Source organism: Gorilla gorilla, chromosome 6, assembly GCF_029281585.2.
Source record: "Gorilla gorilla gorilla isolate KB3781 chromosome 6, NHGRI_mGorGor1-v2.1_pri, whole genome shotgun sequence".
In the NCBI taxonomy this organism is placed as follows: domain Eukaryota; kingdom Metazoa; phylum Chordata; class Mammalia; order Primates; family Hominidae; genus Gorilla; species Gorilla gorilla.
The window spans coordinates 42,785,957-42,807,771 of NC_073230.2; the positions used below are offsets into that span (position 1 = coordinate 42,785,957).

At 43.4% G+C, this 21,815-nt stretch overlaps 1 long non-coding RNA gene across 1 annotated transcript in view; it reads left to right on the plus strand.

The window, feature by feature from the left end:
- LOC109027664 (uncharacterized) overlaps positions 1 to 10,783 on the plus strand; it is a 63,635-nt gene extending 52,852 nt beyond the window's left edge. Inside the window, exon 3 of the long non-coding RNA XR_002006693.2 lies at positions 7,341 to 10,783. This is a non-coding gene — a long non-coding RNA (uncharacterized lncRNA). The remainder of the gene's footprint in view (positions 1 to 7,340) is intronic.
- The last annotated feature ends 11,032 nt before the right edge of the window (positions 10,784 to 21,815 follow it).

The window sequence follows — 21,815 nt, forward strand, 5'->3', positions numbered from 1 at the left end:
TTTCTCTGCCACAAGCATGTCATTTTCTGTTCCTCTTTTTCCCCATATTTATACTGAGCACACGCTACATGCAGCTTTACCTGCATGCAGTCGTCAAGAGGAAAACACATTCACTTTGTCTAGAGGTTTTTCTAGGAATGTCTTAATCTGTTCCTTCTAGGCTCCCACCCAATCAATCACAATGATTATTTCTGTCAATGGAACTCATCTTTATGGAGAGTGTTACTGTGGCCAGTAAGGTTCTGTCATCTATTTAAGTAAAATTCTGTCTTAAACCTTTTACATAAACTGTCTTGTTTAATCCCAAGCACAGAGAGGCCAAGCAGTTTTTCTGAGTCCATTTTACAGTTGAAGAAATAGAGGCTCAGAACACCACGTGATTTCTTGAGATCATATAATTAATAAGTTACAGAGCCGAGAGGTAAGTCCAGTCCCCTTGACTCCCAAGTCTGTGCTCTTGCAAAGAGGACTGTGGTTGGTTGGAGTCTCAGAAATGAGTTATTGGTAAGGTTGTACCAAGAAATCAGACATTTCTGCAGTTTAAAATCATCTGCTTGCAGAAAGAGTCATTTTCTCCAAAGATAGTGAGAAAGATGGTCACATGGCTCTTCCTGATGATGCCAGGAATGCAAGGCTCCTTGGCTCTCGAAATCCCCATTGTCCAACTCTCCCTTGGGTGTGGCTAAGCCTTCTGGAGGGGAAGGGCTAGGCCAGAGTTGACAGGGTGCCCTACATCTTCCACAAAGGGGCAAGGGATTCCTTCCTTTCAGGCTTCACCCAATTAAGGATTTCTGAAGAGAGAGCAGGAGCATCATTCGGGTGACATCTTTCTCCTGGCCTGCCTGCTCCATCCCTGCCTCCAGCGCCACAGGCAGCAGCTGCAGTGCTCCAGTCCAGCTGCCCCTGTGGACAAGTCTGGGAATGACCCAGGCACTGCATGTTAGCTCCTGGCCCTGGAACGGTCCTCATTGCCTTGTCCGGGCCACAGCCACCCGGGCTCCCCTGCTGAATTTGCTGTGACTAGGAAAGCCCCACTTTGTGTAATGGTTTAATTATCATGTCAATGTGGATTCATTAGCAAGGCAGCTGTCATTGCAAATGGGGGAGCCAGGGGGCTCCTAGAGCCCCTGGGGTCAGGCTAATTGATGTAGTGAACAGAATACTGTATTTACTCAACAATGGTTTGAGTTTCTCTTCCGACCTGGGAAAGGGAGTGCTTGCTGGAATCAATAGCAGCTGAGTTTTCATTAGCAGCCCTGGGACAACATCCCTGGGCTTAACCCCTCCAGACCCACCCAGTCTTGGGCATCCCATTAGAAGGAGAGGCTGTAACTTCTACCTCTGCTAGGGACAGATAAGATGTGGGGGGCCCAAGTAGGGGAAAATATGTTCTTCACTCAATAGGAAGTGTATGACTAGGTTACAGTTCTCCTAATTTCCACAAGGGTCAAATTCTTTGGGTCACTCTTTCCACTGTGACCCTTCCAGCTAGTTCAAGGTATAGAACAACTTGGTGTTAATAAATATTTGTTGAATGAGTAATAACTCACTTTTTTATTGAACACTGTGCCAGACACTGCTCTACATCACAACTGTATCAACTCATTTAATTCTCACAACCTTCTGAGAGGTATTGTTCTGGTTATCTGTTGTGTACAACTAACCACTCTTACTGTCTGAAAGCAACAACTTATTGTTATTATGTCTCACTATTCCACGGGCTAGGAATTTGGATGAGGCTTATCTCTGCTTTATTATGTCTGAGGCCTCAGGATGACTTGAAGGACTGGAGGTTGGTATAGCTGGAGGCTGCCTGGGCCTCTCTCTCTCTCCCTAAACACACAGCTTCTTCAAATGGCTAGCTTGGACTTCCTCACGCATGCTGGCCTCAGGGTAGTTGTACCTCTTCTGTGATAATTCGGGACTCCATGAGACCAAGGTGAATCTGACAATTCTTTTAAAGCTACCCCTGGAACCAGCACAATCACCAGCCAGGTCAGATTTAACGAGAGTGGGAAAAGGTGACACCTCTTGAATGGAGAGGTATCAAAGAATTTGAGGCCATTTCTAATTCTCCCTAAATACTATGATCATTTCCAAATACAGACGAAGAAACCAAGGCCCAGGGAGAGAGTAACTAACTTGCCCAAGGTCACGCAGCTAAGTGGTACCAGGATTTGGTCCCTGACAGTCTGGCTCTTGAGCCCTTAATTGCCACAGATCTACTCTATGACCTCGAGTAACTCACTCCTCTCCTTAGGCTTTGGCTCCTATAAAGTGAAGGGGTTGGGCCATATTCTCTCAAAAGTCCCTTTTAAGTGTCCAGAGATTCCTCAGAAAAGTCAAATCAAGAGGAAGCCAGTTTGTAAGAACCGGAGTCAATGGTAAGGGGGTGTCTGGGCCTTTGGAATAAATTCAGGGGCAGTGAATGCACTGCCAGAGGCTGCTCCCCAGCCTCTATCAGGCCTTTATTTACAACCTTGAAACGTCTCCAGAGTGGGACTCTACCCATGGACTTTTCCAGCATCTGATTAAGAGAAGGAACCAGCACTAAAGGGAACCTTTCTGCAAAGGAGAAATTGTCTTGACAGCTTTAGGCTGCCAAAAATCCCATGCGGATCAGGCCCCTGGGGAGTGAAGTTGTAGGGGCTGGTAGTTTTGTGGATGGGACTAGGACAAGAATTGGAACACAGTCTGGCTCACACAGCAAAAAGTGCCTATGTGACCTCAGGCAAGCCATTTAACCTCCCTGAGGCCCAATTTCTTCACCCGCAAATTAAAGAATTTGACTAAACGTGGGAGGAAAAATGGGCTTCATCATTGGTGCCAACTTTAACTGATTGCAAGTGGCTTCCCAGAGGCCTGTGCACAGGGTCTGCAGACTGTGCTGAAACTATGCAATGTGATAGGAAGCTCCCTGGAGATGGAGTTAGTGAGAGGCACCTGGGTTCAAATCCCAAATCCTCTACTCAGTAATTTTGTGATCTTTGAAACTCCATTTATGGCCTTTTCATCTGCAAAGTAAAAATCATAAGGCTTTTCTTCATAGAATTGATGGGTGACTTAAATGAGATGACATAGACAAGCCTGTCAACCCAGAGCCAGGCACGCAGTTAGGATCAACAATGTTCATTAAATCTGAAACCTACAGTCCTTTGGGATACACAATGCCAGGCAGAAAGGCCTTTAGGTATGTAACTAATTTCTGCTGAAGGTAGCAGAGCCCATGTTTTAATAGTCTGTGACATTTTAGAGGAACTTTAAGGTTGTAGTGAATGCTGTTGACATGATAGAATATGGAAAATATAAAATAAATACACTCTTCTCATCTGAAAAAATGAGAATAATACCTGCCTACAAAAGATGTGTAAAAGTGGACATTCAATGACGTAAAATTTGTAAAACACCTAGCATATAGTGAGAACTTGGTCATCAAGGGCCTCTGTGGCAGGGAGCTGCAGCCACATCACCCTTCCCTCACCTCACATCAAAGAATATAAGCTGGAGAGAAAAAAATCCATGAATAGAATCAACATAGGAAAAACCTTAAGTTCATCTTTTACTCTTCAGCAGAAATTGCATCTATGAGTAAGTTCTAAGAATGTAAATGTGAGGCATTCTGACTATAAATCTGGCAATGTCAGGCGAGGAAAACCGGAGTCTGATGATGTTGTGGCCTCATATTTGGATGGTGACCTCTCAAATTTAGACCATCAAATATGCAAATGGATGGGCATTCTTCATTGCACCACTACAACACTGATTATTATCCAGTATTACATAAGGAATGCTTACAATGTGCCAGGCACCATGCAATGCATGCACTCTGGATGTGCATTGATTTCTTTAATCCTCACAGTAAACTGATGGGACAAGTCCTACTATGATCACCATTTTCCAGGAGGGCACGGAGATATTTGGAAATGTCCAACATCACACAGCTAGTAGGCAGTGGAATTGAGCCCGTCTGGCCCCAGAGCCTGTGTTCCCAACTACACTACATCTGAGTGACAGATTTTCTCATTTTGGCTTTTTTAGGGGAACAACACTGCATAGGAAACCTACCACTCTTATAAGCCAGGAAGGCCTAGGGAGTGATGGAACCAGGCAGTCCCAGGTTCCAGTCCCAGCCCCAGCCCTTCCTATCCTTGTGATGCTAGGCAAGAGACTGACTAACCTTTGTGAGAATCACTCTCCTCGTCAGTAAGGTGGGGAACCCTACTAGGATAATGCCTGTCTTGTTCCGTTGCTGTGAACGCTGAGTTAGACGATGTGCATAATAGGCTTAGAACCATGCCTTGCACGTAGTAGGTGGTTAATTATTGCTCATTTCCTCCTCTTTAAAACAGGATTTCATGGAATTTTCAGCCTCACTGAGACACTTACGATAGGTCTGGGAACTAAAGAAACCTCAGAACTCCAAATCAGTAGAGACATGTCTTCCACATGAACCTCTGTTAAATACTTTGTTATATGGATATACTTTTGTTATATGGATATAAATACTTTCTTATTTGCATATATGTTATATGCAGTTTTTTGGTACATTTTTCAAAAATAAAAATATAGTTTTTTGATCACAAAAAGCCCCTCTCTGCTTGGGGTTTAATGTTGACTTGAGAAATAAAGCTATGATGATTCAAGAATTTAAAAATTAAGATTTATACAAACAGACCAATAATGCCCACAGATTAAAACTGAGTATTTCTTTTCCTCGTATTTTGTAGATTCATCACCTACTCTCCCCAGACTGCTTTTTCTTTTCATTAGACAACACTTCCTGCAAATTGTTTCTAACTTTGAGTAATTTGCTGACTCTCACTGGATACACTGTCCCTTTCCCTCCACCTCTGACACCCATTTTGCATTGTAACCAATGCAGTCTCCCCCACCACCACCCCCTACCTTCCACTGGGAATGATCTCTTTATCAATAATCCGACCCTGGAAGCCCAATGGGTGACTTTTTAGTGCCCCCGACACCAATGCAGATGGGGGTTTTGGATCCCCAGTGTAATCCCAGCCTGAAATGTTACCAGGAGCCCCACGGCTCTTCAATTACCTCTCTTGGCCTGTCAAGACCACAGCATCTCAAATTCAGTTAGCTGGTCTTTGGGTATCAGCCAAGGCCCAGCCTCTGCTCCTAATGACAGCCAGCTGAGGGGACACTGAGAGGGGCTAAATTCAATTTGCAGCCCTTCTAATGAGATTAGGGGAGCAGGGTTTTTTATTTTCTCCAAAGTTTGCCATGGGCAGGATGAATGATGGCCCAGGGATGAGCTGTCAACATCAACAAAGGCTCTGAGCTGGGAGAGGGGGATGGGAAGCAAGGATGGGCAAAAGAAGGAGAGATTTTCCAGACAGAGCCAAGGAGCCCTGAGTGAGTCGCCTAGCAGGTGACAATGTCTGGTTGGCAGAATATCACTCTGAGGACAGGATGCAAAGTCAAGAACGAATCTGCAAGAAAGGCAAGTGCCAATCATAAGCAATATTGCCAGTAGAATCTCTGTCTTTTTTTTGTAATGCTTCTGAATTATTTTCCATCCCTTTTAACTGGCTTTTGAAAAGTCATTAAGCAAACTATATTTCTTAAAATAGGCCAACTCGCAAGAATTTTTCTAATAAAAGAGCAAGATTTCCACTGCTCTTTAGCCTGGAATAGCTCAGTCCAGCACATCTCTTGGCCAAGCAGGCCTGTGAATCTCCCACCAGGGTAGCTCCCATGAGCTGGAGTCTGGACAAGCCAGGACCTCCAATGCATGCACTGTGTTGCAGGTGGTGGTGAGCAGCTGGAAAGTATTTCACTTGATGTGGAGTAACTTTGGGGTGAGGTGTGATGTGCAGACATTTTTCATGGGTGTTCTAGTTAGCACCTGCCTGTGTTTGGCACCATAACTGGGAGTAAATACTGACTCCTCCCTGAGTAGCTTCAGGTCAGATGCAGAGATACAGGAAATTGAGTAGGATATTCTTCTGGGTCAATGTGAGTGAGATAGATGGACATATCTTTAGGGAATCAAGAGAGGAAGAGGTCTCTGTGATTGGGAGACACCAAGAAAACTTCGTTTTTAGGAGGTGGCCTTGAGCTGTAACTTGGACTAGGGTGGTATCTAGGAAGGCCAAGAGAAGAGACCCAGACATTTCCTTTGTGGCTAAAGACCTCAGTGCTTCTACTAGTAAGCCCAGCCATACCTTGGTCCAGGGTCATTCCTGGTGGGGACTACGATGGTCCTGGACCCTAGGCCTGAATCTTGTCCTCTGAGTACTGATTTGTTCACTGCGCCTTCTTAGAGCTCGTCAGAGATGGTCCATTTGCACAGCAAAGCTCCTGCCCAGCTTCTGGTCCCACACTTGCATCCTCCATTGGTGTGAAAATCCTGCACTAGAGCCCGGCTGTGGTCCTGGTATCTCGAGTTGCCTAGATATCTAAGTTCTTCTCTGAATAGCAAGAGGTGGGACACACATACTTTGTCTCTTGTCCCCCCGCCCCCCTGACACTGCCTGAAGCCTTGTTCCTAATGGACCGATAACCAGGGATCATGACATTGCTGCTCTTCCAGTATTTCCCTGTTACATGGGAATCCACCCAAACCAAGGCTTTTACTCAGCCTCGGAGCAGGTCAGCTTAAGTTAAAACCCTTCTGGGCACCTAATATGCACCATTAAATATTTATTGGCTAAATTGGGTCCATGGAGGAGGAAAAACTTGATTGAGGCTTGAGCGTGGGACTTTTAGACAAATGGCTAGAAGTGCAAAGGCATTCTCCCTAAAGGCAAAAGCTCAGAGTCAGCATCTTGTTGTTTATTGTTCAGAGGACAACAGTTTCTCTTCTTTCACTCTTGATGGCCAAGTTTAGACCGCCATTGCCCAACAGTCTCCAGGACAGCTCATCAGGGCCCTTGGTAGCCCAGGAGGCCCTTGGTCACTCAGGAGGCCCTAGTGATAGACCCCCTAGTCTGCCTGCTCATGGGAAGATACTGCTGATTTCCATAGATCAAGAGGGTTATTCTGCTCACACCACAGTCTGACCTTGGCCATCAGCCAGATTAAGTATAGGGGCATGTCATAGCTGGAACTCTCAGAGTATATTCTCCATACAAAACACAAAACCACTTCATGGCCTGTGAAGGATCCTGTCTAATTGCTTGGCCTGCACTAAACTGAGTTATCAATCCTATCCCCACAGGTCCCTACAGGCCCAATGCTGTAGAAGGAGACAGTGCCAGTCAGGGCCAATTTGCTGGTGTGGCTGCTTTTATGTTGTGAATAATTCCTGTATTCTTTTTTCTTATTCCACCTACTTTGATTAACATTCCTTGTGAAAAGATATTCTGTTCCAGGGGATTTTTGTGCCACGAAGAAATGAAGACACCAGAAATTCAAGCCAAAGGCCTGGGGTTTCCTTGGCTCTTCTCCACTCCACCTCGAAGGGCATCTGTTTAGGTCCCAATAAGGAAGGTCTGTCCCTGGAAGATACTGTCTCACAGCACTTTGTATGAACGCAAGAGGCAGCATCTATGGTGGGAAAACACACATGATCAGCCAGTCTCACCAGTTGATTCTGCCTTAATAAACCCCAACCCATGTCCCTTGTTCATACCTCAGGCAACTTCTGAAGTGGAGAAATGATCTGGAGGAAGTCGAAAAAGATAAGAATGGCAAGGATACAAAATGACCAGTGATCACTACATGATGCTTGTTAATGGAAGACCAATTCCTCAGGAATCAGTTATAAAGCACATTTTTTTATCACGATGGATTTTCATGTCTACTTTCTTATATGAGTTTACACAAGTCTGTGAAGAAGGTGACTGTCTTAGCTTTGCTGTAGCATAGAACTGTGCTATAACAAAATACCGGAAACTGGCAGCTTATAAACAGCAGACATTTATTTTTCATAGTTCTGGAGGCTGGGAAGTTCAAGATCAAGGCACTAGCAGATTTGGTGTCTGGTGAAGACCCACTTCTGGTTCAAATAAGGCATCTTCTTGCTGTGCCTTCACATGGCAGAAGAGACAAGGCAGCTCTCTGGGGCCTCTTTTTATAAAGTCACTAGTCCCATTTATGAGGGCTCCACCCTCATGACCTAATCACTTCCCAAAGGCCCCGCCTCCTAATATCATCACATTGGTGATTATGTATCACCCTATGAATTTCAGGGGCATACAACATTCAAATCACAACAGTATCCTGATTCTCATCTTAAAGATGAGGAAGCAGAGGTACTGCAAACTTAAATGAGTTACCCAAGTTCAGGCATGGGTGAGCCTAGGATGCAAGGCCAAGTCTATCTGACACCAGATACATGGCTGTATGGACTCCACCACATTTCATCTTAGTACATAACCTATGTGCATAAGATGGACTGAACCCCTCTTCCTTCTCCTCTGTCTTCACTCCTATGCAGATCTCTAGACCCTTCTACCCATCCTAAAATGGTGGAACTCATGACCCATCAAGAAAGGATCCTCAGGGAGTGGCTCCTTGTGGGTCAGCTTCAAAGTGTCAGGGAAAGAAACTCACTCCTGTTTAGGAGCCCCCTAAATATGCAGAATGTGGTGCAAAGAGCCCCAGGCTGGTGATGCCGTTTGGCTGTGTCTCCACCCAAATCTCATCTTGAATTGTAGCTCCCATGATTCCCACATGTTGTAGGAAAGACCCAGTGGGAGATATTTCAATCATGGGGGCGATTTCCCCCATATTTGTCTCATGGTAGTGAATAAGTCTCATGATATCTGATGGTTTTATAAGGGGAAACCCCCTTCACTTGGTTCTCGCTCTCTCTTTGCCTGCTGCCATGTAAGAAGTGCCTTTCGCCTTCAGCCATGATTGTGAGTCCTCCCCAACCACGTGGAACTGTGAGTCCATTAAACCCCTCTCCTTTATAAATTACCCAGTCTCGGTATGTCTTTATCAGCAGCATGAAAACAGACTAATACAGCTGGCCTCCACAGCCCCCCTGTTGCCAGCTCCCGCTGTGATCTTGGGCAAGTGACTTTCTCCTTCTACTCCCAATTCCCTCTTGGCTCCTTGCCAGTTCCAATGCTCCCAGATTCTAATTCTCCCACTGTCCAAATCTTGGGAATGGACACTCAAATACATTTCTTGTTACCTACGAATTACGGTTTGCTTTCATTTTCCTCTTCAATCCCAGTCTTCCCTATTTGCTGCACAGAGTTCAGCAATGCATTGTTTCCAATGCAGAAGCTCACGCCAGTGCACTGGGGCTGCTAAAAACATCCCGAGGGCCCACCCCTCCCAGGGTGATGCCAGACCAGAGGATGGAGCCCTGGGTCTCTTCACTTTGCGCCACATTATCACAGAAAGGTGGATTAGAAGTTATCTCCGCTCTGCTTTCTCTCAGAGCTCCTTGGCAACACAGCCACCTCGATATAAATATACACCAGCAACGTGCGCAACCTCATACTCCACGGTGAGGCCTCCAGAGGCCCCAGGGCAGATACCGCCGGGGAGCAAGGACATCAGGAGATCCCCAGGACACAAAGGAGTGCCAGCCTCAACGCTTCAAGGTCAAATATGGCACCCATCAAATAAAACGCCTGTGATCCTGATAATTCTCTGGCACCCTATTCCAAAAGCTGGAGGTCTTTAATCTCTCTGAATAGCCAAATATTTCACAGTTGATGCTTCTTTTGCATTCTTTATAATTAAACAAGGCGCCAAATTTTTAATACCTTTCCTGTCTTTCTCTCCCTGGTGTTGCTAATGTAACACATTCAGGTCAAATCTCTGTTGGTTTTGGTCACTGGCTGTTTCAAGGCCTAAAAGGAAAGAGTGAGATCTTTCAAAGAATGGAGATTAAAATCAAACACAACGAAGGAGCTACTTTTGAATGTAATAATGTGGAACACTTTAAAGTCGAATTAATTAAAGGAAACATAAACCAATGCATTCCTGGCTCCATGTTAACTGCGGCTGTCTAAAAGACCTTGAGATATTCAAGAGACCAGTGTAAATAAGTTATTTTGGTTAGCACAAGCTCAGGGGCCTGCCACTTTCCTCTCGCTGGTGCTGTCTTTGGTAGAGCCACAGATAGAACCAGCCACAAACTTGATTCAGGCATAAGCAGGAGACACACACATCAGCATAAAGGAGGCTCCAAAAAAGGCCCTCTTGCTTGGAGACACAGGAACCAGACTCCCCAAATGTCTCTCACTTACACAGCAATCCTCCTCAGCCTTAGGAGGCTCTGTCAAACATTTTCAAAATTACAGGGAACCTGGAAAGAAAATACAATAAAGAGATCAGAGACCTAAAGTGCCAGACCAAAGAGAAGAACCAGAAAAAGCAAGACGTGTTCATTGTAAATATTTTGAAACTGTATTCTTATCTCAGTTCAGTGCTGTGTACTGTCTTTTCTCTGATAATTGTAAATATTTAATGTGTTATAGCTCCATCTCCTTACTGATACAGGAAACATGAATAAATCCACATGGACAGGATGTGTGTTTTCTACTTGCAGACTGCCTGAGAGAGTGAGCATAAGGAGGGGCTGCTGTGGACAGTTGCACAGGCTGTGGCCTGTACCAGAGTGCCTGGTAGAGGGGCCTGGAAAAGACACCCCAGCCACCTGGCTCACAGAGGGACAGAAGAAGGAGTCACTGTTCATTCTGAGCAAAAAGCCCTTTTGTATATTTTGTTAGAGCTAGGGGCTATGTGTGTGTGCTTTTTAGAGATTTACATTTTACTATTGTGAGGGGAACTGAGCAGAGCTCACGGAAAAAGTGTTCCTATTTACTGAAATAAAAATTCCAGATTTTTTTTTCAGTCTCAGTATGATTTTCTCTAAAACTAAAGTACAAAAATGTTTATGCAGTTTCCCCTTTTCAATTCCCTCAGCAGCCGAGGTCCTCTCTTAGGACCTGATTTTCCTTGCAAACTGACCAAAGGAAGCTTCCAGAAGCAACATTCCACTACAAGAGGAAGAAAGGTGTGGCCATGAGGGAAGACGGAGGCTCCAGAAGTCCTGGCTCTGCAGAGACCACAGTGCTGCCTCCCAGCCTGCCTGACACCTGACTTGGTTTGCACCAGCGGGTGCCCAGGCCTCTGCAGAGTCTTCGGTTCTCCGGGTTTCCCATGCCGCCATTCTTGATCAGTTTTCATCTCACCTCTGTGGTCTCCTACCTCCTGTAGATGCTTCAGCTCCCCCACTGAAGCCAATGCTGTCTGCTTCCTCCAGTGACAGCAGCAAAGCAGGCAGCAGTGGCCTTGGAGGCTCTGGCTGGACCCACTGTCATGCATTGTCTTCCACGGTTACTCAGGCACCTTTCCTTTACCTGGAAAATATCTCTGAGCTCAAACATTCAACTCACATCTTGGAGCCATAACAAATAAAGGAAGACGGCTTTGGTAACTCAGTAAAGCTTGGGGCTGCAGTCTTGATGAGGAGGTCAAGTTCCGAGTCCAGATGGCTTGAATTCCAATGCAGCTCTGCAGCTTACACACAGCGGGCCCTTTGAGCATGGGATCTGCTGGCCTCAGTTTCCTCATTTTTAAAGAGAGGGTAGTAACAATAGTTCAAGCCTCATAGGGTTGTCCTGAGAATTAAGGATTACACTTGTGAAGTTGCTTAGAGTAGTACTTAAAAGATTAAGTGGTCGATTAGCTTAGCTATTATTTGGTTAACTATTATTATGATTATTATTTCCAAATGGCTTGAGAGTCAATGGGTGGTAGAGCCCCAGAAATGTTTATTGCTTTCCAAATGGCCTTCCAGATCTGATGCTCAGTTGCCATGTTAGGGAACTCCTAAGGTACAGTAGGCACGGTAGGCACACACAACACACACATGAAAGTGCCAAGCACACATAGGTATACACACACGTGTACACACGAACTGATCCATGCCGCCATATGCACACACATGTACATACATGCGTAACTTCAGGAACAGTCTGGGGCAGAATCTCCAATCAAGGTTCCATGGGAGATGACAGACTTTACTTGGCTTAGCTATCATCCAACTGATGCCTGGCCTAGATACCAAGATGCCATGGTACAAACTGTGAGATGTGCCAGTGCCAGGTCTCTACTGGGTCTGCAGAAGGCCAGCTCACAGAGGGGCCCTATGGGTGAATGGTATTTTCTTCAGAGTCCTAGCTTAGGATGCTGCAAAGACCTCTGAGAATGCCAGCCTTTCCCCTCTCTCCCTCCCCCAGAAGAAGTTTCAGGGGATTCTACAGGCTAGTATTAAAGTTCTCAGGCTGGAGGGTCCCAGCTGCTGCTATTATATCAACACATGGGGGCAGGTAGTGATGGCTGCTCCTCCAGAAAGACTACGTAGCAATGCCAAAGTTCCCTGGCCTGGTACAGAATGACTGCCCAATAAAGAGTTGCTGAACAAATGACCAAAAAATAACAATAAATCCCAGCTCAGCAACTTATTGGCTAATACCCCTGGGTAAGTCCATACCATTTCTTTACCTTAACTCCCTCCTGCATAAAATGGAGATAATCATAACTACCCACAGGTGTGCATGGGGACTAGTTGTTAAACCAAACCAGAGACTCGATGCACAATAGTGGCTTTCCTCTCAGAAGTGGCGGGGACCCCAGGGAAGTGCAAGCAAGGGACTTTCTCTTTAGGATGAGCATCTGTGGACTTTGCACTTTGCCATGGAGCCAGGAAGAATGATGCCTGAGCAAAAGTCTGTGATGAGGACACTCCCAGTCAGGAAAAGCCATTCCATCCTTGGCCCACTGTGGGGGTGGGGGGAGCACAGTGCAATCTTCCCTCTGCAGAAGGCTCAGATGGAGTGTGTGCTGCATTTCACAGCTCAGTCCCCAGCTGGTAAGGCAGGGGCGATCTGCCCAGAGCTCACCCTGAACGGTGGGAATCTCCTTGGGCTTTTGCCATCTTTATCAGTTTTATGGCCTTTTTGTTTTGCTTATTGAATTTGTCTTTCAGGAGAAAGGACTAGGTTTGGGAGCAGAGAACGCAAGAAGCAAATGTGTTTGGACCCAGGTTCCAACAGCAACTGAGCATACCATAGTCCCTCACAGCAGAGAGAGCAGCTCTGCTTATGGAATAAAAGACAGCAAAGCCAAACACAGTCCCTTTGGACCTTAATCAAACAGGCTCATCTGATTAAAATTCTAGGACAGTCTCCCAAAGTCTGATTTTCTAGATGCTCCAAGGTGTTTCCAAATATTTCAATAGCACAAAACGTTGGGATATACTGAGACAGAGTTCAATATATACAAAATTCACTTTGATTCATAATAATAAACACACTCACACATGCTAAGCTATAGGGTTTATTTGGTTGCAGGGTCTGTCAGAAAATGATGAGAGTGTGCTGCAACCCCAGAGAGGTGGAAATCATCGCACCAGACAACTATTTTATGTCCCTCTTTGGACTTGAAGGTCATAAATATTCTTCCCACAATTTCCAGCTGTATTTCACAAATGGGAGGTAGAGAATTACTCTATGTTCTTTAACCTGTCTTTTTCTGTGGTTTTGAAGATCACTTAATAGTTTTCTTGCGTCTTATAACATCTTTATTATGTGAGATGGGGGATTCTTTCTCTCTTTATAGCTTTTTCTCTACTCTCAGCCTCAGCCCCTTCCCATACCTAAAGATGTGTGTCATTAATTCATTTATTTATTCAATGAATGTTCAGTAAGAGTGTATTAGAAGTCATGTTAGGAACTGGGGATGTATACTGAACAAGACAGACATGGTTTTAGCTCTTAAGAAGCTCACAGTCTAGTGAGGAGACAGAAAATATGTCAACTTACATGACTGAGGATGTAATTAAGAGGTGATGCTGTGGTGTGCCACCTAGATCCCCATTTAGCACAGGAGAAATCATCCTGCAGCTGCTGGGATTTCCACCAGAACACAGCCTCCACTGGACCCTCTTGGGGACTGCCTCACCTGAAGACAGCTGCCTCATCCAGGGTCATGGCCCCTTCCCAGGGCAGTCCACATCCCATGTCATTTCACCCTGTGCCCCACTCTAGATGACTCCGAAGGGCCATCCTAGCTTCTGAGTTCCCACATTCGCAAACCCTTGGCTGCACCTTCCTCTTTCCATTTGACTGTTGACCTGGGAAGCAGCCAGAGTTGTGTTCTCAACCAATGTCCCTTCCTCCACCAACTCTTAGAAAGAAGATAGCAGAAAGCAAAAAAAGAGGACTGGTGATGGCTTATGACATTCTGGAAGGTGACAATCTCTAGAAACAGGGAGGGCTGGGATGATGGTGGCAAGAATCTTGAAGACAATGCATTGATGAAGTTGCGGCTTTTTCATATTCCACTGTTTCAGAGTATTATAGAACCAAATAGGAAAGAATGCCCCCTCAACCAGGCAATAATACATTGGTGAAAACATGGGAATTACTGGAAATTGGATTTAAAGCTCTGAATATTAATGTAACTTTCAGCCATAGAACTGAGAATAGGAATCAACTATCACTGGTAAATAAAGCCTATAGCCAGGGGCAATCCACATAAGCTATGTGTTGATAACACTAGGCTTAAACTGCATTCACCTTTTTGAAAACGAGTAATGCTTCTGAACAATTTAATGGTACTTGGTATTGGAATTTAAAAGGGAATACGTACCAAGAATAATAAAAGAAAAAAATATATATTCTTTATTTAAAAATAAAAAATAAAGGAAAATCAAGGAAGTATGAAAATTAGAAACCACAAAAGAATAAAACAGATTTCAGATTAAAATATATGAATTATAACAACAAATATAAATAGATTAAACTTATCTGATAAGAGTTTCATATAGCATGGAAAAATCAATTTCAACCTCAGACACAGACACATAAATACATTAAAATAAAACTTTAATCAAAAGTATAGCATACAATTACCAACAAACAGAAAATGGCAATCCTGATTTTAATATGAGGTGTCAAAAATTACCAGTGGATGAGGTACGCAGTCTTTCCCTTCCTCTTTCATCCACTTAGTTTCCTTTCCCTCCACCTTCTGAAGATGGAGATCAGCTTCAAGGACAGAGTTGAGGACAAAAAAGCACTATATTCTACATAGTGGGAATGTGGGGTCAAAGGGTTGGAACTTGGTAAGACATGACATGTCACCACATTATATGAGGCCAGAAGAATAAAGGCTAAAGAAATTGTGGGATATACAGACAATATTACGCAACCTTGAAAAAAGGAAGGAAATTCTTGCAACAACATGGTTGAACCTCGAGGACATTATGCTGAGAAACAAGCTAGTCACAAAATGACAAACACCATATGATTCTATTCATATGAAGTATGGAAATCAGTGAGAATCATAGAAATAGAAAGTAGAAAGGTGGTTACCAAGGGCTGGGGGGATTTAGTATTTAGTAGGTCTGGAGTTTCAGTGTTGCAAGATTAAAAGGTTCTAGAGATCTATTGCACAACGATGTGAGTGTACTTAACACTACTCAACTGAACACTTAAAAATGTTTAAGAGGCCGGGCGTGGTGGCTCACGCCTATAATCCCAACACTTTGGGAGACCAAGGCGGGCAGATCACCTGAGGTCAGGAGTTCCAGACCAGCCTGATCAACATGGAGAAACCCCCGTCTCTACTAAAAATACAAAATTAGCTTGGCGTGGTGGCACATGCCTGTAATCTCAGCTACTCGTGAGGCTGAGGCAGGAGAATCGCTTGAACCTGGGAGGTGGAGGTTGCAGTGAGCTGGGATAAGGCCACTGCACACCAGCCTGGGCAACAAGGGCGAAACTCCGTCTAAAAAAAAAAAAAAAATATTTAAGAAGGTAAATTTTATGTTATTTTTTACCACAATAAAAAAGAAAGAAGAAGGAGAAGAAAAGCAACAAGATAAAAGGAACAGGCCTAACTGACTTTCACAGAATGTTTCACCCAACTGCAGCAGAATACACATTGTTTTCATCGGCACACAGAACAAACATTCTCCAGAATAGACCATAGCTTAGCATAGCTTAGGGCACAAAATAAGTCTCGATAAATTCAAAAAAGTAGGAATAAGATCAAGTACCTTTTCTGACCACAGTGGAATAAAATTAGAAATCATGCCTGTAATCCCAGCACTTTGGGAGGCTGAGGCAGATGGATCACCTGAGGTCAGGAGTTTGAGACCAGCCTGGCCAACATGGCAAAACCCTGTCTCTACTGAAAATACAAAAAAAATTGCCAGGTGTGATGGCAGGTGCCTGTAATCCCAGCTACTCGGGAGGCCAAGGCAGGAGAATTGCTTGAACCTGGGAGGCGGAGGTTGCAGCGAGCCGAGATCGTGCCACTGCACTCCAGCGTGGGGGACAGAACGAGACTCCGTCTCAAAAAAAAAAAAAAGAAAAAAGAAAAAGAAATCAATGACAAGAGGATACTTGTGTTTGAAAAGTATGCAAACACATGGAAATAAAATTGTCTGTTGGTGCACACATCACCGCTTTAGGATGGCTCAGAGCCTCCCAGATCACCCCATAGTGTAAGCTGCAGTAACCCTCTGGGGCATCACCAGAATCTTTGTTCTAGAACTTGGAATTGGAATCTCCCTAGAATCTAATGATTTTGCAGTTGTTAATCATTTGACGCTTTGTGATTTCACAATATCTTCTTACATCTCTATTAAATATATGCTTCCTCAAAGTACTCTAGGATATGTTAATTTTTTAATTAAAATTTTTAATTAAAAAAGATAAAAGAAACAGGACAGTGTTGCTGAGAGAGTTCTTTTAAAATAGGAGAATGACTATTTGAGAATTCTAAAAAATAGATTCCAATGTCTCCTTTAAATATTAGAGAGAGAAACAAGTAAAAATTAGAACTGTAAACTTTCTTTTGTAAATGAAACACCAATTAGGAACTAGAATTTCTCAAAGAACCTCATGATTTTCCAAAAATTAAAAAATAAAATCTATAGGCCATGCACTTGGCCACAATGTAGTAAACCACAAATTAAAAACAACTATTTAAATTAAATCTCAAACTACTTATTACCCAAAAATTTAAATTAAATCTCAAACTACTTATTACCCAAAAAAAGGGTAAAAATTTTTTTTCTAAAATTCTTCAAAGAGCAAAAAAAATGGTGATACAAGTTATTCAAAGCGTAATGTCGGTAAAAATATGCCATATGAAATGTTTGGAATTTGGTCAAAGCTACATGAAAGGAATATTCTTAGCTGAAGTTTTTAAATTATTAACCAAACGATTAAAATAAAACAATAGTGAATTCAAATAATTAAGCTATACAAATTTAAAAATAGAATAAAAGAAAGGAAAATTTAATAAAGATCAAGGCAGAAATTAATAATTTTAGAATAATAAAGTTGAGAAATAATTCTGAGCTGATTATTTGAAAAGACCAACAAATATTTAAAAACCTATTTTTTAAAAAATTAAACAAATGACATTAAAAATGGGAAACATAATATAATTATAGATTTTTCAAATTTTAAGTATACACTTGATCATAATACCTCCCAACTGGTTAATGATTTGGAAAGATCAATGCTACATCCTTAGTGATAACAAATTCTAAATTAATTTCAGATAAAGTATAAGAATAAAGCATATGTAAACATTTATATTACCTTACAGTAGAAAATAGTCTATAAATCTGGTATCAAAAGCAGCAACCATAAAGAAAATAATTGATCGATTGCCTCACATTAAAACTTCTATACAGGGGGAAAAACCCTAAAAGGTAAATGACAAATTAAGAAAATATTTCTAATATATGTGATAAAATATTAAAGACTAATATATAAAATATATGACTAAAACAATAAATAGTAAAATTGATAAAACTGTCATCTCAAAAGTCAAATGCAAAAATTTAAAATATTTGAGGCTTAGTTGTAGCAGATATATTCATTCAATGTATACCTATTTAAATATATATCATATATATGACATATTTTTTCAGCTATTGAATTGGAAAACATTAAAAGAATAACATCACTCTTTAATATAAACTCTCTGGAGTGTAGTGGGGTTATGTATCAAAAAGTCATAAGACGTATACATAATTCTACTAGAATTACACTTCTAGGAATTATCCTAAGGAGATAATCTGAGAAACATGTAAATATTTAGTTACAAAGATGCTTGCCATGTTTTTGTAAAAATGATATCCCCAAATTGGGAACAGAACACTGATTTTTGGCAACAGGAGATTGGTAAACTTAATTATGAATCCTCTATTTGATGGACTGCTATATAATCAATAAAACTTATGTGGTACATCTGTATTTGTTAACCTTGAAAGATGCCATCAATATGTTCAGTGAAAACAGCACACTACACTCTAAAGAGCAATAACTCATTTTTGAAAAATATGTGTATGTCTACACATGTGTAGACATGTACATATGTATTTTCTTTCAGACATTTCCATTACTGATTGGTAAGATTAGAAGCACTTTGTTTGTCTTTTAAGTTTTCCACCCTGAAATATGATGTGTTATTTTTTATAGGAGAGAAGACAGAAAACATTAAATAAAACCTATTACAACATTTTTTAAAGTATAGGCATTGGCTACGGTAGAGCTACATACTTCTACCATTGTATTCTATTACACATGTTTTACGTATATCAATTTACATGTTCCTTTTGTCTCTCTAGCTATAATTCCCTTGAGGACAAGCGCTGTTACTATCTTTGTATGCCTAGCACCTCACCTAGTGTTTTATACATTGTGAACATCATTAAATGTTGGTATGTTAACAGGAAAAAAAATGAAGGCAGGGAGGGAGGAAAGGGGAGAGAAGAAATGAAGGGGAGACAGAGTGGAAGGGAGGAAGAGGAAAGGAGGGAGGAAGAAAAGGAGGAAGAGAGGCAGAGAGAGAGATGGAGGGATGGAGAAAGAGAAGGAGGGAAGAGAGAAGAAAGAGGAAAAGAGGAAGGAAGTCAGGGAGAGAAAAGAAGAGTAAATAAAGGGAAAAGGAAGAAAGGCAAGGGGGGAAGAAAATTTGCTTATAGGCATCATTTCTGCACAAATACATTTTTATTTCCTGGAATTGAAACCAAAATCCCAACCACAGCTGCCTCCAATGCCCAGTCCACATGTCTGCCGTGTTGCTCTGTTTCGGATGCCTGGTAATGCTGTCGGATACAACAGTGTTTTAGGGCTCCAGCCAGTAAGATCCTGTCTAAGAAAACATTTTCCCACAAGGTATCCTGCCCTTCGCAGATATTTGCTAACACATCAACAGCTGGAGCACTGCATAACACAGTTTCTCAATCATTAGCAGACATTACCTAATTGATAAGGGCGTCCTTCTAAGCAGCCTGTTCCCAGTTCTATGTGACACACAATCAAACTCTATTCCCTTTCCCTGTGACATCAACATTCTTGGCTGAGCCATTGGAGGGGAACTCCTTTTCCACCCAAGATAAACTGGAATCTGGGGCTAGAAGCATTCCCCTAGGGTCCCCACAGCCACATTCTCCCACAAACTCCCACCTCCTCAGTCCCCAGAGTGCTTGATTCCAGCCATGTGGCCGCTCCTCAGGCCTTGCTGAGGTTGACGGCAGTGCAGCTGTAGCTCTTCACCAGCTCCCTGTGACAGCGGGAAACAGATTGGAAGCACCAGGCATTTGGTGTCAATGGACGTGCACACATGAACCGCTGAGGCTGGGATCATCTCTCCCTCTCTATTCTCTTGTGACTCCCCCTACAAAACTGTACATCAACATTGAAATTGTCCATCTGGTCTTTCCTGGCAATAGGCTCCTTGTGATAACATATTTCATTAACAGTGCTTGGAGATGGCCTGTGAACCCAGGAAGCAAAGGACCCTGGCCACTGATGGCCAGCTCAGGCCAAGGTGCGGACAGATGCACAGGAAGAGCCCAGATGACAGGAAAGAGCCTGAAAGGAGGCTCTAGGCAAGCCCATCTCCTGCCTCGTCCAGTGCCCACTGACCCACCCAATAGGTGTTGAGTTTCCTTGGCATGCCCTGCAAATATGATTGCAAAGGAAATTTTTGCTACCAAATTGGTCCCTAGCCCCTGAGATTAGAGGAAAGACACCTAATCAGTAGGCGAGAGAACACAGAAGTTTGTGGTCTGTGAGCCTTTTTCTTAATAAATGAAAGGTTGATTTATCTTATCTTTGTCTTAGAGCATAATGGGGAATTTGGACAAATAGACCCAGCTTCAAACACTGGCTCTGCCCCTGCTGGCTTTATAACTTTGGGCAAATTTGTCTCTCTCAGCTTCTATTTTCTCATGTGGCCTTTGTGAGGATCCAATAAGAAAACCTACATAAATCCCCAGTCTGGAGTAGGTTCTTGGTAAGTGCAAGCTTTTTAAAAAAAATCAATGTGCATGAAGATGTATAGATATATACGTCTAGATGGCCAGTTTTCCCCCTTCATTGGTGTTACCTTCCCATTCTGTGTGGTTATTAGCAGAGCTGTCTGAAATCCAAAGCAATGCAAACGGCGCCCAGTGTCATCTCACCCAGCAATAGGCTTCTCACAGGTGAGGAGCTTGAGGCCTATAGAGGGACAGTGAGGGTACAACTGGATGCTCAGAGTCTTGGCCCCAAGCCTCATCATTTGCTATGTATCCCTGGCTGCACCCCATGTTGGTGGAGTTGGGTAACTGGGCATGGGCCTGCTCTCAGCTTTCCTCCATGAGAGGGACGCCACAGTGTCAAATCAGCCCCCATCCTGCCTAGGCTGTAGAGCATTCACACTTGGCCTCTTGAGGATTCAAAAAAATTTCTCCATATTTCCCTAGTTTCCTGTTCTCATCAAAGTTTGGCCTCCACTGGAGTGTTGAGCCTAAGATTTTTGCTAAAATAGCCCTCTGTGGAAAGACGCCATGGGTCTGAAAGAAGCCCCCATGACCTTTGACTTGTAGCTGGGTGGCTGCACACTGGCAGGCTTTGGGTCCTGGCTGGTGAATGGGTTCAACAGCCATATTCCATACCTTCACCACTACGGGGCCTGGTCACTGGGTGGGGTCAGGGGCCACCTCCGTCACCGTTAGTGGCCAAGGGAGACCATGCTGGTTTCTGACCCCCCACCATCCCCCACCCCCTGTAAAGTGCAGAGGGGCCCTGGGCTGGTCTGCCTTGTTTCAGCTTTTCTGTCTGACCCTGCAGGGTCTCCTAATCCTGGGAGGCCTTTGGCATTCACCCTCCTCCCTCAGGAGTACTGTCTCTTTCCTTCTAGGTGGGAAGGAATGATTGTAAGGACCTCTTCCAGTTCCAACCTCATGGGATTCTTGTGGTGCTGATCTCCAGGTCCCTCCTTGTTTTGCAAGATGCTGCCGTAGGCCTCTCTCCAGCCCCAGTTACAACTGGAGCAGAGAGCATGGGGCCCCTTCTCACTATCCATTCCCGCTCCACTTAAGAATCTGCATCTCCAGAGAGAAGGATGCTGTGCAGAGCTCCACCTCCAGTCACCTGAGCACATGGGCGCAAATGACGTGACTTTTCTCTGTCATGAGAATCCATCGGAGACTGAACTAAGTAAACTTTTATTTCCATATCTCATTCTCTTGAAGAGAACACAGTCATAACTCCACAGAGAATAAACATACGCAGTCTAATCTTTCTCCTTGCTGGGACAGTTTGTTGAAATTGGTGAAATGGTGCAGGCCCCGCTGAAATGGCTTGATAAGCGTTGTAAGCCCCGTTTTGTGATTATTAAATAGGGAGGGTAATCCTGCTGCTTCTGGTCGTTTTTTAAAAAACCCTCTCTCTTACCTGAATCTAACTTCTTCTCATGTTGCACGGTGGCTTATACACATGTTGAGCTCATGTGTCTACCAACGTGTGTGCATATGTGCAAATTGGACTTCTTTCCTTTGGGAGGGTGTCTGTGCCTCT